Source organism: Peromyscus californicus, unplaced genomic scaffold, assembly GCF_007827085.1.
Source record: "Peromyscus californicus insignis strain IS unplaced genomic scaffold, ASM782708v3 Scaffold_5__1_contigs__length_169319896, whole genome shotgun sequence".
NCBI lineage: Eukaryota > Metazoa > Chordata > Mammalia > Rodentia > Cricetidae > Peromyscus > Peromyscus californicus.
The window spans coordinates 70,736,724-70,754,093 of NW_026294573.1; positions in this window are offsets into that span (position 1 = coordinate 70,736,724).

Below are 17,370 nucleotides of genomic sequence, written 5' to 3' on the forward strand. Positions count from 1 at the left end.
GGGTTGGATATCATGAATACATGTGAACCAGAACTAATAGACATCGAACAAAAACTTTCAATAAATGAAGTAGCCAACTGAACAAACAGTTCTCAAAAGAAGAAATATATATGTGTACTAAACATGTTTTAAATACCCAATATTCTTAGTTATAAGTGAAGTACAAGGTGCAACTAACTTGAGATTCTGTCTCACTCTAGTCAGAATGTTTCTCCTCAAGAAAACAAATGACAACAAATGTGGAAAGGGGAACACTTATTCACTGTTGCGGGAGTGAAACCTGGTGTAGTCACTATGGAAATCAGTCAGGAGATTTCCTGAAAAACTAAAGGCAGACTCTGAAACAGTGTACCCAAAGAGCTGCAAGTCCAATGTCATATATTGCAGCGAAAAGTTTTCCTCAGGTCCTGCCCAGTCCCATGGACCCCACAGCTGCTTATAAAATAGTCACTCAGAAGCTTATATTAATTAAAACTGTTTGGCCATTAGCTCAGGCCTACCACTGCCTAGCTCTTATATTTAAACTCAGCCCATTTCTGTTAACTTATATGTTGTCACATGTTCCATGGCTTTACCTATGTGCCATTACATGCTGCTCCCTGCACAGTGGACTGGCATCGCCTGACTCAGCCTCCCACTTCCCAGAATTCTCTTTGTCTGTTTATCCTGCCTACACTTCCTGCCTGGCTACTGGCCAATCAGCTTTTTTATTTATCAACCAATCAGAGCAACACATTCACAGCATACAGAACATCCCACAGCAATATATACTTGTATATTTATATTTATTGATAAATATCCGTAACAGTTAGAAAATGAAACCAGCCTTGAGATCTATTGAAATAGGGAGGATAAAGACATGCACTGCATTTCCATAATGGAATTTTACTCAGCTACAGATGAAAATGTCACTTCCAAGAAAAGATAGGGAATCGAAAATTATTATGTTAAGTGAAGTAATTCAGACTAAGAAAGACAAAGAGTGCATGTTTTCACTCATATGTTGATCCTGGATATGTGTGTGTGTGTGTGTGTGTGTGTGTGTGTGTGTGTGTGTGTGTGTATGTGTGTGTGTGTGTGTGTGTGTGTGTGTGTGTGTGTGTGTGTGTGTGTGACAAATTATACTAGAAAGGGACCATGAGAAGGGGAAGAGTAGAATTCCAAGGCTGTGACAGTAAAAAGGTTTTTAAATGCTAGGATATTTTCAATAATAATTAATATTGTTGTAAAAATGAATGATCAAAGATTACATACATCAACATAGTAAAGGCAGTTTACAGCAAATCCGTAGTTAACCTCAAATTAGATGGAGAGAAACTCAAAGCAATTCCACTGAAATCAAGAATAAGACAAGGTTTTTGGCTCTCTCTATATCTAGTGAGAACTTTACTTGAAGTCTTAGCTAGAACAATAAGACAACTGAAGATCAAAGGGATACAAATTGGTAAGGAAGAAATCAAATTATCTTTATTAGCAGATAATATGATAGTAACATGGAATGATACTTAAGTGACCTAAAAATTCCACGAGGGAACTTCTACAGCTGACAAATACTTTGAGCTATAGATACAAAATTTGTAGCTGGATACAAAATTAACTCACAAAAATCAGTAGCCTTCTACATACAAATGACAAACAGAATGTGGTGATATTTTGTTGTACTCTAATAAAACTTGCCTGAGATCAGAGGACAGAGTCAGCTACTTAGTTAGCTACAGAGGTCAGGCAGTGGTGGCACAAGCCTTTAATCCTAGCACTTGGGAGGCAGAGATCCATCTGGATCTCAGTGAGTTCAAAGTCACCCTTGACTACACGAGATTAATCCAGTTTAAATGAGAACAGCCAGGCAGTGCTGGCACACACCTTTTATTCCAGCACTTGGGATCACATACCATTAATCCCAGTATTTGGGAGTCACACACGATTAATCTCAGTACTGGGAAGGTTGAGACAGGAAGTGATATGGCTGGACAGAGAAAGGAATATAAGGCGGGAGGAGACAGGAATTAGGCCCTTTCAGCTGAGGACTCAGAGGCATTTAGTCTGAGGATTCATGGAGACAGGATCTTCTTTTTTCACTTGAGGAGTTGGCAAGGTGAGAAGTAGCTGTGGCTTCTTTCCTCTGGTATATCAGCATTTACCCCAATATCTGACTCTGGGTTTTATTTATAAGAACATTTAGGATTTGTGCAACATCAATGTAGACCGAAGTTTCTCCCGTCTCACCTGGCCCTCTGGTCTGGACAAATCTCTCCTGCCTACAGTCCCACAGCCACGTATAAAATAATTACTCAGAGGCTTAATATTAAATACAAACTGAATGGCCTATGGATCAGGCTTCTTTTTGTTTTTTCTTTTTATTTTGCAATACAATTCAGTTCTACATATCAGCCACGGATTCCCTTGTTCTCCCCCGTCCCGCCCCTCTGACCTCCCCCCACCCATTCCCATCTCCTCCAGGGCAAAGCCTTCCCCGTGGACTGAGATCAACCTGGTAGACTCAGTCCAGGTAGGTCCAGTCCCCTCCTCCTAGGCCGAGCCAAGCGATCCTGCATAGGCCCCAGGTTTCAAACAGCCAACTCATGCAATGAGCACAGGACCTGGTCCCACTGCCTGGATGCCTCCCCAACAGATCAAGCCAATCAACTGTCTCACCCATTCAGAGGGCCTGATCCAGTTGGGGACCCCTCAGCCATTGGTTCATAGTTCATGTGTTTCCATTCATTTGGCTATTTGTCCCTGTGCTTTATCCAACCTTGGTCTCAACAATTCTCACTGTTATAAACCCTCCTCATTCTCACTAATTGGACTCGCACAGATCCACCCAGGGCCTAGTCATGGATCTCTGCATCCAGATCCCTCAGTAGTTGGATGAGGTTTCTAGCACGACAATTAGGGTGTTTGGCCATCCCATCACCAGAGTAGGTCAGTTCGGGCTGTATCTCGACCATTGCCAGCAGTCTGTTGTGGGGGTATCTTTGTGGATTTCTGTGGGCCTCTCTAGCACTTTGCTTCTTCCTATTCTTATGTGGTCTTCATTTACCATGGTCTCCTCTTCCTTGTTCTCCCTCTCTGTTGTTGTGGATCAGGCTTCTTGCTAGCTAACTCTTTCATCTTAAATGAACAATTTGTATTAATCTATATATTGCCATGTGGCCATGGTGTTAACAGTCTGCTGCCATCTTGTGCCTTGGGCTGAGGTTGGCATCTCCTCTTCTCACCTGTCTCTTTCCTGTCTCTCTGCTTGGATTTTCTACCTGCCTTTAAGTTGCCTTACCATAGGCCAAAGCATCTTATTTATTAACCAATGGGAACAACATACATTCACAGCATACAGAAAGACATTCCACAGCACTTTCCCTTTTCTGTCTAATCAAGAAGGAAGGTTTTAACTTTAATATAGTAAAATTATATATAATACAACAGTTATCAAGCAATAATTACAGTTACAATATCTAGTCTATTTGTATTTGGTAAAATTAAAGAAAATATCCTATCATCTATGCTCTATTTGTGAGTCAAAAATTTTGTATCTAATTTACCATTTATCATAACTAAGGAAAATTATCTAGCCAGAATTTTACTTGAAGTCTTAGCTAGAGCAATAAGACAATCAATGGAGATCAAACGGATACAAATAGGAAAGGAAGAAATCAAATTATCTTTATTTGCAGATGATGTGATAGTAAGATGGTATGATACTTAAGTGACCCTAAAAATTCCGCCAGGGAATTCCTACAGCTGACAAACACTTTGAGTAAATTAGCTGGATGCAAAATTAACTCACAAAAATCAGTAGCCCTTCTATTACACAAATGACAAACAGATTGAGAAAGAAATCAGGGAAGCAATACCTTTCACAATAGCCACAAATAATATAAAATATCTTGGGATAACTCTAACCAAGCAAGTGAAAGAATTGTATGATAAAACTTCAAGTCTTTAAAGAAAAAAAATGAAGAAGATACCAGAAAATGGAAATACCTCCCATGCTCATGGATCAGTAGGCTGAACATAGTAAAAATGACCATCCTACCAAAAACAGTCTCCAGATTCAAGGCAATCACCATCAAAATTCCAACACAATTCTTCACAGTTCTTGAAAGGACAATTCTCAGTCAAATATGGAAATAAACATACATACATACATACATACGTACATATACACACATACACACACACACACACACACACACACACACACACACACACACACACACACAAACAGGATAGCTGAAACAATCCTGAACAATAAAAGAATTACTGGAAGCATTACTAATCCTGATTTCTAGTTGTACTACAATGCTATAATAATAAAATACAGCATGATATTGGCATAAAATAAAAACATCGATCAGTGTAATCATTTTGAAGACTCAAAAATACATCCACACACCTATGGACACATCTTTTTTTGATAAAGAAACCCGAAAGACACAGTGGAATAAAGAAAGCATCTTTAACAAATGGTACTGGTTAAACTGGATGTCTGCATGTAGAAGAATGAAAATAGATCCATGCTTATCATTCTGCAAAACATAAAATCCTAAAGGATCAAGAAATAAACAAAAAAACCAGATACACTGAACCTGATAAAAGAGAAGGTGGGAAATAGCCTTGAACTCATTGGCACCATTAATACAGGCATTCAGGTCAATAATTAATAAATGGGACCTCATGAAGTTGAAAAGCTTCTGTAAGGTAAAGGACAATGTCATTTGGATAAAGCTGCAGCTGACAGAATGGGAAAAGATTTTTACAAACTTCACACTTGATAGATTAATATCCAAAGTATATTTAAAAAAAAACCTCAAGAAACTAGATAACAACCTCCCCAAATCCAATTTAAAATGATGGGCAGATCTAAACAGGGAATTCTCAATAGAGGAATCTCAAATAGCTGAAAAAACAAAGAAAAATGTTCAACATCCTTAGCCATTAGGGTAAATGCAAATAAAAATACTTTGAGTTTCCATTTATAATCTTGTGAATGACTAAGATCATTATTAACACCAGTGATAGTTCATGCTGACAAGGATGTTGAATAAGGGGAACACTCATCTACTGCTGGTGGGAGTTCAAACTCATCCATCCACTATGGAAATCAGTATGACATTTCCTCAGAAAGATGGGAATTATTCTATCTCAAGACCCATCTATACCACCTTTGAATACGTACCCAAAGGATTCTTCACCCGATAAAAAGGATACCTGCTCAACCATGTTCATTGTTACTGTAGTGACAATAGCCAGTATTGGAAACAACCTAGATGTTCCTCAGTAGAAGAATGAATAAATAAAATGTGGTATATTTGTACAATGAAGTATTATGCTGCTCTAAAAAGAGGATATCATGACATTTTCAGGCAAATAGAAAATAGAAAAACTCATCGTGAGTGAGGTAACCCAGACTCAGAAAGACAAACATGGCATGCATTCACTATATCTGGATGTTAGCTGTTAAATAATGATAACCAAGCTAATATCCATGGTTATAGAAGAAGCATTGTGGGATACATTGATCTCCCTCAGAGGGGGAAATAAAATAGATTTTATGGGTGGACTCGGGACAGAGGCAAGCACAGGAGGATCAGGTGGGGAGGGAGTGGGAATGCAGTAAGAGACAGCTAGAATTGAAGCACATTTGAGGGGTGGTAAGAAAAGCTAGAGCACTGGAACTTCATAAAATATATGAAGGTGATCTAAAAAAGTCTCCAAATAATAGGGGAGACTGAGACCCAACTAGCCATCTGTTGTCATCAAACAAAGTTTATAGTACTGCAACTGGATTACATCCACTTGAGCTGTTAGCCAAAGGGATCCCATGATATTACCCAATAACTCAGGCTGTTGCCAAGACAAACTCTCAAACTGACAGTAAGAACCCATTATTTAGAACAATACCCACACAACTTGTTGAACATGGAGAGGTTGAGCTGGTGCTGACACCAAACCTTTACCCATATGTTCTTGTGTGTTTGGTATAGGAAGGTACTCTGTGGGCTACCAAAAGAGAAAAGTATATATGAATCCAGCCACAAAACCTTTGATCTAACTTTACCCAGTCCACAATGATGCCATGGTACTCATCATCATACTACACTTCTAGCCACAATTTGAGACAGTCTTACCCATTACTCTGAGAATTACTGCAGAATCTATAGTTAGTCTAACTGAGACTTAACTATCTGAGCTTTCTTACAGTACCCAACAGAGATACAATCACCCCCTAAACAGCAGAAACAATTCTAAAAAAACGACGCCCTTTCTCCCAAAGGTTTTATATTTCTCAGGGTTATGGATGATGGTTATAGGGTTGGGGGTATAAGAAAATATTAGACTCAGTATTCTCCTTAAAAAAATTGTCTCAAAAAAAATTGGATAGGTATAAGATATTATGGTAGATTATTGTATATACTAGTAAACAAATTTAGTAAAAAACAGCCTTAGATAATTTGCAGTTATGGATTCTTATATGTTGGTACAAATGTAAACTATTTTTATATTCCTGTTTAAGATAATTTGTATGTTGATATAAATACAGAACTATATTTGTTTTGTTTTGTTTTTTTGGTTTTTTTCAAGACAGGGTTTCTCTGTGTAGCTTTGTGCCTTTCCTAGAACTCACTTGGTAGCCCAGGCTGGCCTCGAACTCACAAAGATCCACCTGCCTCTGCCTCCTGAGTGCTGGGATTAAAGGCATGCGCTACCACCACCCGGCCAGAACTATATTTGTTATAATGTACATATATTTCTACTCTTATTTGAAATATTTGTATATTGATACAAGTGTAAATTTATATCTGTCATACTGTATGTATGTTCTACCTCTGTTTAGGATATTTTGTATATTGATATATATTTAGGATTATTGTCATATTGCATATTGCACTATACATTCCTACCTCTGTTAAAGACATTTTGTGTATTGTTACAATTTTGAAGTCATTGTCCTTTTACCATACATTTGCTTACAGACTGTTTACCTTGTTTACATGAAGCCTTAGTCCTTAGGTTATTTCAGTAGATAAGACTTACAGATTTATAGTCACCTATGCTTGTCATCTCTATAGTTACATTAGTTAGGTTATCCAGATTTACAGATACATAGGTCAGATGGACAGGTAATCTTCAAACACTTCATAGACCTAGAGAATATGGCATTTAAATAACTTAGAATTCTGTTGATGTGAGACACAATTGCTCCTGGCAGCACCAATTTGATCCCGAGAGAATGTTGGGCTTCTAAGACATTTCCATTTGGAAATTTGTCTTCTTGGCACAAAATGGCCTATTGGGCAAAGAACTGCCCTTGCCTCGACTGCCGACAGTACGAATGCTGTCCTTTCTGGACAAGCGGGACACAAGGAAAAGTGACTTCTGAACTCTGCCAAGACAGGGTAAGATGGTCTTTCAGAATTCCTGCTTCCGAAAATGATCTGTCAGATACTCTAGGCCTGTAGCCAATTTGAATGCACCAACAATGCTGAGAAACATTAGGTGACTGTTCAGGCTGCCAGCTGTTTCTGTCTACTTTTGCAAGACTCCTGAAAATTGCTTGCATCCATCTCATCCATTATGCTTGTCATCTCTATAGTTACATTAGTTAGGTTATCCAGATTTACAGATACATAGGTCAGATGGACAGGTAATCTTCAAACACTTCATAGACCTAGAAAATATGACATTTAAATAACTTAGAATTCTGTTGACGTGAGACACAATTGCTCCTGGCAGCACCAATTTCTCTTTTCTTCCATTTCTTCCATTTCTCAGGTATCATTATATTCCTTCTCAGGTCTTTGATGGGATTGAAGACTAGCAGTTATAGTTACAACTTAGTGTATATATATATAATCTTAGATATAACTTATTAGGTATTAGATTTAGGTTCTTTAGGATAGGACACCTTTTAGAATGATCTTTGTAAGATGTCATTTACCCATGCTCCAGACTTCTCTAGATTTTAGTATGTGTCTCTTGTTTGATATTGTTTGCGTTGGTTGTAGTTCCATCTTATCTAGGCCATTATCCCTTATTACTCCTGGACAATATTTGATAATCATTCCTATTGTATATGGTCTTGTATTAGGTTAGAATCTTCTTATTTAGACAAAAGGGGGAGATGTAGTGGGTAGCTGTTCCAGCTTTGATCTGGAAGTTCTAACCCCCATTGAGGCGTCGGTAACTGTCATGCCTACAAGGTGGGGCTGAGAGAGGACCCTGAAGACCTGAGATCCAGATGGGCGGCTCTCTTGGTTCCCGGACCCTGGACACTAGAGGTAGACCAAGGAGACTTCTCCAGAGAACACCACCAGACTACGCTACGTCTTTCCCAGACCCTATGACCTACCTATCCCTTCATTTGTAAGTTACGCCACTAAATAAACCTCCCTTTTAACTATGTGGAGTGGCCTTAATAATTTCGACAATAGTTCAGTTGCAAAATATGCTAGGGCAATTGTGGCACAGAGCTTGTGGGAGCAACCACTCAATATCTAGTCTGAATTAAGGTCCATTTCACAAAATGGAACCCATACCCAGCATTGCCTTGGTGACCAAGAACCAGAGACTAGATAGCCCAGGTACCAAGTGTAAAGCAAAATACTTCTGGTCTTACAAAATAATAATGATAAAGTGATTCCTAATGATATTCTGTTATATTCATAGATCAGTGCCTTATTCATACACTATCAGAGAAGCTTCCTCCTGCAGCAGATGGGAACAAATACAGAGACTCACAGCCAGATATTATGCAAGGAGAGAGATCTTGGAATACATAGCCCTAAATGTGATTTCTTCATCAGAGCTCAAGAAACCCCAAGGAAGATCAGAAAGAGTTTAAGAGCCAGAGGTGATAGAGGACACCAGGAGAGTAAGGTCCTCTGTCTTAGTTAGGGTTTCTATTATTGTGATGAGAACACCATAACAAAAAGCAAGTTAGGAAGTAAAGGGTTTATTAGGCTTACATTTCAGCATTGCTGTTCATCACTGAAGGAAGTCAGGACAGTAACTCAAACAGAGCAGGATCCCAGAAGCAGGAGCTGAAGCAGAAGCCATGGAGGGGTGCTTCTCACTGGCTTGTTTCCCATGGTTTGCTCAGCCTATCTTCTTAAAGAATCCAGGACCAGCAGCCCATGGATGGCACCACCCACCATAGGCTGATCCCTCCCCCCATTAATCACTAAATGAGAAAATACGTTACAGCTGGATCTCAAGAAGACATTTCTTCAGCTGAGGCTCCTTCCTTTGATGACTCTATAGTTTGTGTCAAGTAGATGAACAAAATCTCCCAGTACACCCTTTAAATTAACTAAGCAAGGCTAATATGAACTCACAGAGACTGAAGCAGCAAGCACAAGGCTTGCATGGGTCTGCACCAGGTCCTCTGTGTATATATTATGGCTTCCAGATTGGTATTTTTATGGAACTCCTGAACATGTGAACAGGTGGCTCTCTCATTCTTGTGCGTTTCTTGGGCTATTTTCCTTCTGTTGTTTTGCCTTGTCCAACTTCATTGTGATGGGTTTTGTTTTATCTTGTATTTTATTTTGTTACGTTTTGTTGGTGTCCCCGTTGTTTTCTAATGAGAAACAGAAAATGATTGGATCTGACTGGGAAGGGAGGTAGGGAGGAGCTGGGAGGAGTAGAGGAAGGGGGAAATGCAACCAGGATATATTGTATGAGAATAGAATCTAGTTTTAATAAAGGGGGGTTTTACATATGACATGGAAGCAGAAGGTAGGTATTAAGAGGGAGATGAGGACCATTAGGAGCAGTCATGGGAGGGCAGGGGAAGGAGGGGAGGAAGCAGGGAAGGTGGGAAGACAAAAGGGATGTAGGAAAGGGAGATGAGATGGAAGGTGATCAATAATCCAATATATGAGAATGAAGCCTATTACTTTACATGCTACTTAAAAAATATGAAAAATATTTTTTAGAAAATGAAAACATTGGAGGCTGGAGAGATGGCTCAGTGGTTAAGGGAGCACTGTTGCTCATGAAAAGTACTCAGGTTCATTTCATGGTACCCATATGGCAGGTCTGTGATGTTAATTCCAGGGGATTGGATGCCCTCTGGCCAGTGCAGACACCAGGCACATATGTAAGACACAAGCAAAACATTCACACACATAAAAGTAAAATTAAAAAAATAAAAAGAATACAGCTTTAATAATTGGGGATAATAAAATTTCAGCTTATGAAGGAAAGGAAAAAGGTTTAATAAAGGTGTTTCTCTTTGATTGTCTATTAAAATAAGGGAATTTTTTACAGATGTTAGATCTTTTTTTTCTATTAAATTCCCAACACTCCTGAGAGTATAACAGCGTAATCCTTCCTCCACATGAGAGAAGCACTTACTTCTTATTTTATGTGTCTACAAAGGGTCTCAGCACAGAATAATTTGCATGTGGAGAGTTCTGAGAAACCTGCAAGGCCCTGAGTGAAGTAATATTAAGGATAAAGAATTTTAATTTCTGATACAAGGTCTCACTATGGAGTTCTGGCTAACCTTGAACTTGCTATGTAGGGCAGGATGCACTTGGACTCACCTCTATGATCTGCCTTCCTCTGTTGGAATTAAAGGTATATGTCACCATTACACCTGACCGAGACAAAGATACTTTTTTTGTTGCTTTTTTTTTTCAAGACAGGGTTTCTCTGCTTGTTTTTGGTGCCCTGTCCTGGATCTCACTCTGCAGACCAGGCTGGCCTCAAACTCACTGAGATCCGCCTGTCTCTGCCTCCCGAGTGCTGGAATTAAAGGTGTGCGCCACCACCACCCAGTGACAAAGATACTTTTAATGAGAGGGGAAAATAAAAGACAAGCTATGAAACAGATCCTATTTATATATGGAGCTGATAGCGTATCATACGATACTGCACCACACCATACTCTTTTCTTAAATCATATATTTTTATGTAGAAACATTTATATATGGCATGGAAGACTCAAATGAATCTATAAATACTGAAGTCCAGCTTCACTAATGTCTGATTTTTCCATACATACACATTTAACTATCATTCAGAAGCAATTTATCCTTTGAAAGAGACCAAGAAACTATGGAAAACAAAGCTAATGTTTTTTGTTTGATTTTAGGTTGTTAGTCATGGTACATTTTGTTAATCTGTGTATATATACTCAGTTCAATGAACAGATCTTCAATGTGGGTTTCTACATTAATACCACAACTAAGTTGATAACTATACTGATGTGAGGAAAATGTTTCAGGATAGAATTTTATGCAGATAACAAAGAGCAGACCACCAGGAATTATAGTTATCCCAGACAAGACAACCCTCTTTCACACTGGACACTTACTAAAGGGACAAAATTTGTTCAAATTGTTAGTGCTCTTTCTGTTTTCCATTTCAGAGGCCCTATTAAGTCCTGCTCCTTGATAGTTTTCTTTATGTGGTTGTCCATGAAGAGGTAATGGCTGAAACATCAGCTGTATCACAGAAATAGCAATCCACACCTCCTAGGAAAAGACAGACTTCTATCTGCTAGAGAAGCCTCTTCATGTCCTTACTCCTCCAATGGTTTTCTAGTGCTTAATTATAATGTGCTGAGTGTAGATTTGCTTCAGATTTTTAAAATATATGCAGATGCTTTATATATATAATATATTCAAACAATTTATTTTATTTTGACATGCTACTATAAGAGTGAAATTTGGCAATGGGAAGAGGGAATCAGGATTATATCAGCATTAGAACTTAGGCTTAGTGCAATATCATATGGGTAAGTATCCTATAAGTTAGTTATATATCATATTTATTATATTACTATTATATACCAGACATTTTGACAGATACTACAAAGATGCCTCTGTATTTTTAACCTCCAGGATAAAATAACTTAACAACTCTTTAAACTTGTGGATGCCACATTATCTATGTGTTAGGCATTCTTCCAGAAATTTTATTTTTGCAAACTGGCATGTTTGGGCTTCCCAGTATCATTATCAGGTACTTATTATTATGATTCCTCCTTGATTATAGAAAGAAACTCAGGTACAGGCAAAATCAGTGTCACAAATCTAGAGTGTGGTGTGTTCACAATTCCTTCTCAGAAAGTCTACATTGAACCTGAATGTACAACCACTCTGCATTTTTGCTTTGTAAATCAAGTTGTGTTTTTTTCCATCGCTATGACTGTGAACAGAAACTATGACAATGACAGCAAAAATAAATAATTGAAAACTCAAAGAAAAAATGAAAAAGCAACAGGTCAACAGAACATGGTTTTTATTATGGGAACACTATGGCTACATTGTGAACCCTGGTTCAGTTCTCCTCTTTGAATTTTCTATTGCCAAATTTCACTTTTATAGTAGCATTTGTTTACATTCCTTGAATCTCTATATAGCCCCTATATTTATTGCTCACAGATTAGTTATTTATGGTAGGAGGCAGCATGAATACAGAAATGTAAGTTATTATATTGGTTCACCACAAGATGTTTTAAACCCATGAGTCCAGAAATTGAGAAATACAGAAGAATTTGTCCCAGATTGCACAACTTTTAAAAATTATATTTTATTAATTTATTTGTGCGCGTGTGTGCGCGAGTGTGCGTGTGTGTGTGTGTGTGTGTGTGTGTGTGTGTGTGTGTGTGTGTGTGTATGTAGACAATGTCTAAGGGTCAGTTCTCTTCTGTCACGTATATTACAGTGATTTGATCAGATCCTCAGGGAAGGTCTGACTCACTGTAACATGTTACATACCCTCATACAACTTTGAATTGCTTAATTGTAGTACAATGGCAAAAGACCATTCCCTTTCATTCTTTATTCATGCAACTAATGTTTATTTGATGGCAAACTTTAGTTCTTGTTTCCTGTTGAATCCTACCTTTTGTTAAAGTTGGTTATGGTCTTAGTATTAAATGTGCATTAGTAAAAGCACAGTGGATGTTTTGTGTTACTGTCTGACATTCTCCCTGGAGTCAGCAGGAGAAGATTCTCTGAATCTGGCCCCTGCCTGAGTGCCAGGCAGTGACTTTGAGACACTTCTAGTGGATTTACTCAATGGAACATAGAGATCATTGCCCAGTGGAGAGCCAACAACCACACAGGAAAACCAGACACTTGTATCCTGGAGTCTCCTAATTCAGACGCAAGACTTCATATTTTGTAAATCTTTTAAATGCAAATCTCATTTTGCAGGTACTCAGAAGCACTTATCCACAGCACAGGGGAGCCACTTCTATCATGTTTCCTGTTTGACTGATGTAGGAAAGAGATCATAGAGCACATTTGAAATTTCTATTTTCCCATAGAACTTTTTGCTCATGAAAATATATACAAATGAGAAACTTGGATAAAATAATGCACCAGATTGGCATTTTCACTAGTTGAAGTCCTACCATGGTTTACCAATACACCTAACTACAGCCAGTGACTTCGCAGGGCCCACTTTCCACTGCCACAGCACTTCCTAATATTCAATATATGCAGTGATTGCTTTTCTGATTCTGAAAGGCATCATTTTGTTTAACTATTTTCCTTATTAACATTAATATTTAATTATTCACATTGTTATGATTTGATTTTCTAAAGATTTTAATTACTATTATTAAAACAGTCATACTTTTAATATAACTTGGATATTAACCCATGAAATACTATAACCTTAGCAAGTATTTATCCTTACTCTAACACAGTTCCTAACTTGATACAGTATAGGTCATATGACATGCAGTTTTGTTAAGAAAGGCATTATTTTGGTGATCACATTTCTGATTCTCTTTTATATGTAGCTTCTTAGATGTATGCCATTGAGAAGACACTGCCCCAGTACACAAGAAGGCATAATTTACATTGAAACTCAACTCAAAGAACATGTGACCAGGAAGATGTGTTTTACAGCTTAAGGGCCTAGGGTCTTATATAGTCTGTAACAGAAACAGCACAGAGGTCAGCAATCTATAATGTACATATGGCATCTCCCAGTGATGGTTTGAATAGGAGTGGTCCTTATAGACTCATGTGTTTGGGTTTTTGGCCCATAAGGAGTGGCACCATTAGGAGGTGTGACCTTGTTGGAGTAGGTGTGCCCTTATTGGAGGAAGTGTGTCACTGTGGGGATGGGCTTTGAGGCCTCATATATGCTCAAGCTATGCCTACTACACAGTTCACTTCCTATTGCCTGCGGATCAAGATGTAGAACTCGCAGCTCCTTCCCCAGCACCATGTCTGCCTGTGTGCTGCCATGCTTCTTGCCATAATGATAATGAACTAAACCTCTGAAATTGTAAGTCAACCCCAATTAAATGTTTTCCTTTATAAGAGTTGCCATGGTCCTGGTGTCTCTTCAAGCAATAGAAATCCTAACTAAGACATCTACTGCCTGAGAAAGGAAGCTGAAGCTAAAGTTCTAGGGAGGAAGAGTCTGGGATCAACATTCTGGGGGATTTGGTTGAGATATGGATCTACAGACAGCAAGGTCACCATGACATTAACAACATCCACCCCAGGCCTTATGGTTGGAAAACAGGTACTCATTTCCTCCTTTGAGATGACAACCCTGCGTGATTAACATTTCTGGTTTCTGTGGTGATATGTGTACTCAAGGACCTTTGTGCTCCCAACAATTTGACATATTTTCTTCAAATTCAGCTCCCATTTTCCTCACTTATTCCCCTTCTACCTCTACTGATCCTCTTAATCTTCTCAATTAGCTGACTTGTACTTCAGTGACTTGTTTGAGACCACCCAATGAGTATCAATGGATGCTTGCATGAACACAGTTGAAGGATAGTTGACAGGAGCATATGCATCTTAAATGTGGCTATTCTGCTGAAGAAAGACTCTCTCTCTCCCTATCAACTATTAATTTCATATAAATCCTAGGGGAGGAGTGGGTCCTCATGAGCTCCTCCAACATACATTACAGGATGTTGACAAGTTTTGCACAGATATCATGCAGGTAATTACAGATGCTGTGTGTTCAAGAATGCAAAAGCCACATTAGGACCAAAGGGCAGTTCTCCATACCTACCTTTTTTTTCTGTCTCTTCTGTGAAGTTCCCTGGGTCTTGAAAGGGTGGAATACAGGTCATTTTACAGTCACTACTCTTAGCACTTGGCACTATTGTGAGTCTCTACACTTACCACGGACCACAGTAGAAAGAAGTTTCCTGACCAAAACTGAGCAGAGCAGTAATCTATGAGCACAAACACAATTATTTAGAAGGCAATTTGTTTAGTATATTGTTTGTATTCAGAAATACAATAGCAGTAGCATCTCCATTAGGACCTATGATCTCTACAGTCACAGGTTTTTGGCTGGGTTAATGGTATGACACTTAAAGTCGTTCTTGTGGGGTGGGTCTCAAATCTAATCAGAAAGTGGTTGGTAGCCTTCATAATACACTTGCCATTTTGGCACCAGTGAACATGTCTTGCTTGGCAGGTAGGCAGTATGCACAAAGGATACAAGGTGAGTAAAACTGACAATAACCCCCCCCATCTCCCCCATGTAGCCACCCCAAGTAGCCAGCACAGAACTTTCTAGCACTTGGAGCATTAATCAGCAGGAAGTAAGCTTCCATCTTAGTTTTCAGCTTGATTTCTCTATGTCATCTGATTACAGCTATTGGTGTCTTTAGCCACAGCACCTTGTTATCTAGTTCCAGCAGGAATGGATGGCGGCTGGGGAAGTGCCTGTATTGTTTTGGGGACCTTGGGCCTTCCTGACCAAACAGATCAAAGGGAGGTAGCCCAACTCTGGTACTGGGATTTTCACTTAGTGACAAATTTACACTGTGAGAACTTTCCCCAAATTCTTTGCACTGCCACAGCTTATCCATCATTGTATTTTTTTTTTTTTTTTTTAGTTTTCCAGACAGGGTTCCTCTGTGTAGCCCTTACTGTCCCAGAACTCCTCCTGTAGACCAGACTGGCCTCAAACTCTGACTCCTGAGTGGTGGGATTAAAGGCATGTGCCACCAGTAGTCATGTACTAAATACTAAGTAAAAATTTAAAGTCTTACTGAGTTTTACTATTTTGTTTATTTAGCATCCTGTGAAAATTTTTATAAATCTTGTTTTAAATATAATACTATATCCAATATGATGATAACTGGCAGAATCTTTATGTATACAAAAATAATTATCCTAATTTATTCATGTATCTGATAATATTTCTTATAGCACTGAAATGAAAATGAAGAAAAATGAAATTGGAAAGTAGTATGTTAAAACATTTTTATAGCCGGGCGGTGGTGGCGCACGCCTTTAATCCCAGCACTTGGGAGGCAGAGCCAGGCGGATCTCTGTGAGTTCGAGGCCAGCCTGGGCTACCAAGTGAGTCCCAGGAAAGGCGCAAAGCTACACAGAGAAACCCTGTCTCGAAAAACCAAAAAAAAAAAAAAAAAAAAAACAAAAAAAACCATTTTTATAAGAACTATTATAAAATATCAAAAAAACAAACATAGTACATTGGAGACTCATTCAGATGAAAATAGTATATTAATATGTCATTCTTTTTTAAACCGTTAGTCAAAGGTTCACCACTTTTTTGACTAATTTAAAAATCAAATCTTTCATCTCCCTTTTGTGCTCCTATAATAATTTCCTTTTTATTCTTGTCAAATTGATCCACTAGTTTCTGAGTAACAACATTCCATGCTCCAAATTGTCTTAGATATGCAAGAGCCCTTTCTGCCTCTCCGGCTTATGACCATTCTTTGTTTTATCTCCGGCCACTTTTAACACAAACAGTACCTGCCTGGCACTGTGGTTCCACCTCTGCCCCCTCTGCTTTCACAGGGGCAGCATTCAGGTGCCATTTTCGTCTGTCTTGAACATCCCCTCCTCTTTGTCTGCATGATTCTTATAGATGAGCATTGTTTTTCAGTAGTTCTATGATATTTTCTTTTATTCTTCTTTTTTTTTTCTTTTTTTATGTAGGTGGCAAGCAGGTAGCAAGGATATGGCTGAGGCTGACCTGGAAGTAGCTACGTGGCTCAGGCTGGCTTTGAACATGCAATTTTCCTGTCTTAAACTTCTGAACACTGTTATAACAGTCATATACTATCACATCTAGTTTGGGAAAACCTGTTCGTAAGTGGTATTCCCCTCCACCAGAAAAGTTTGTAGTAATTGCTTCTTTATAAGATTCTGATTAAACATCATCTGAGTTCTCACTACTATGCATTGATTTTTGTTTTGTTAGTAACTCACATTTCTGACTCATCAGACTGAAATCAGTCCTGTGTGGATTCGTCTGTGTGCAATACCTGGCTAGTTTCAGGAACATGGTAGATGCTTGGGAGAAGTTGAGGCCAAAGGGCATTCTTGTTCTTAGTCTATGAAACATGGCTTCTGCAATAAAATTATCATGGGACCAATTTCCATT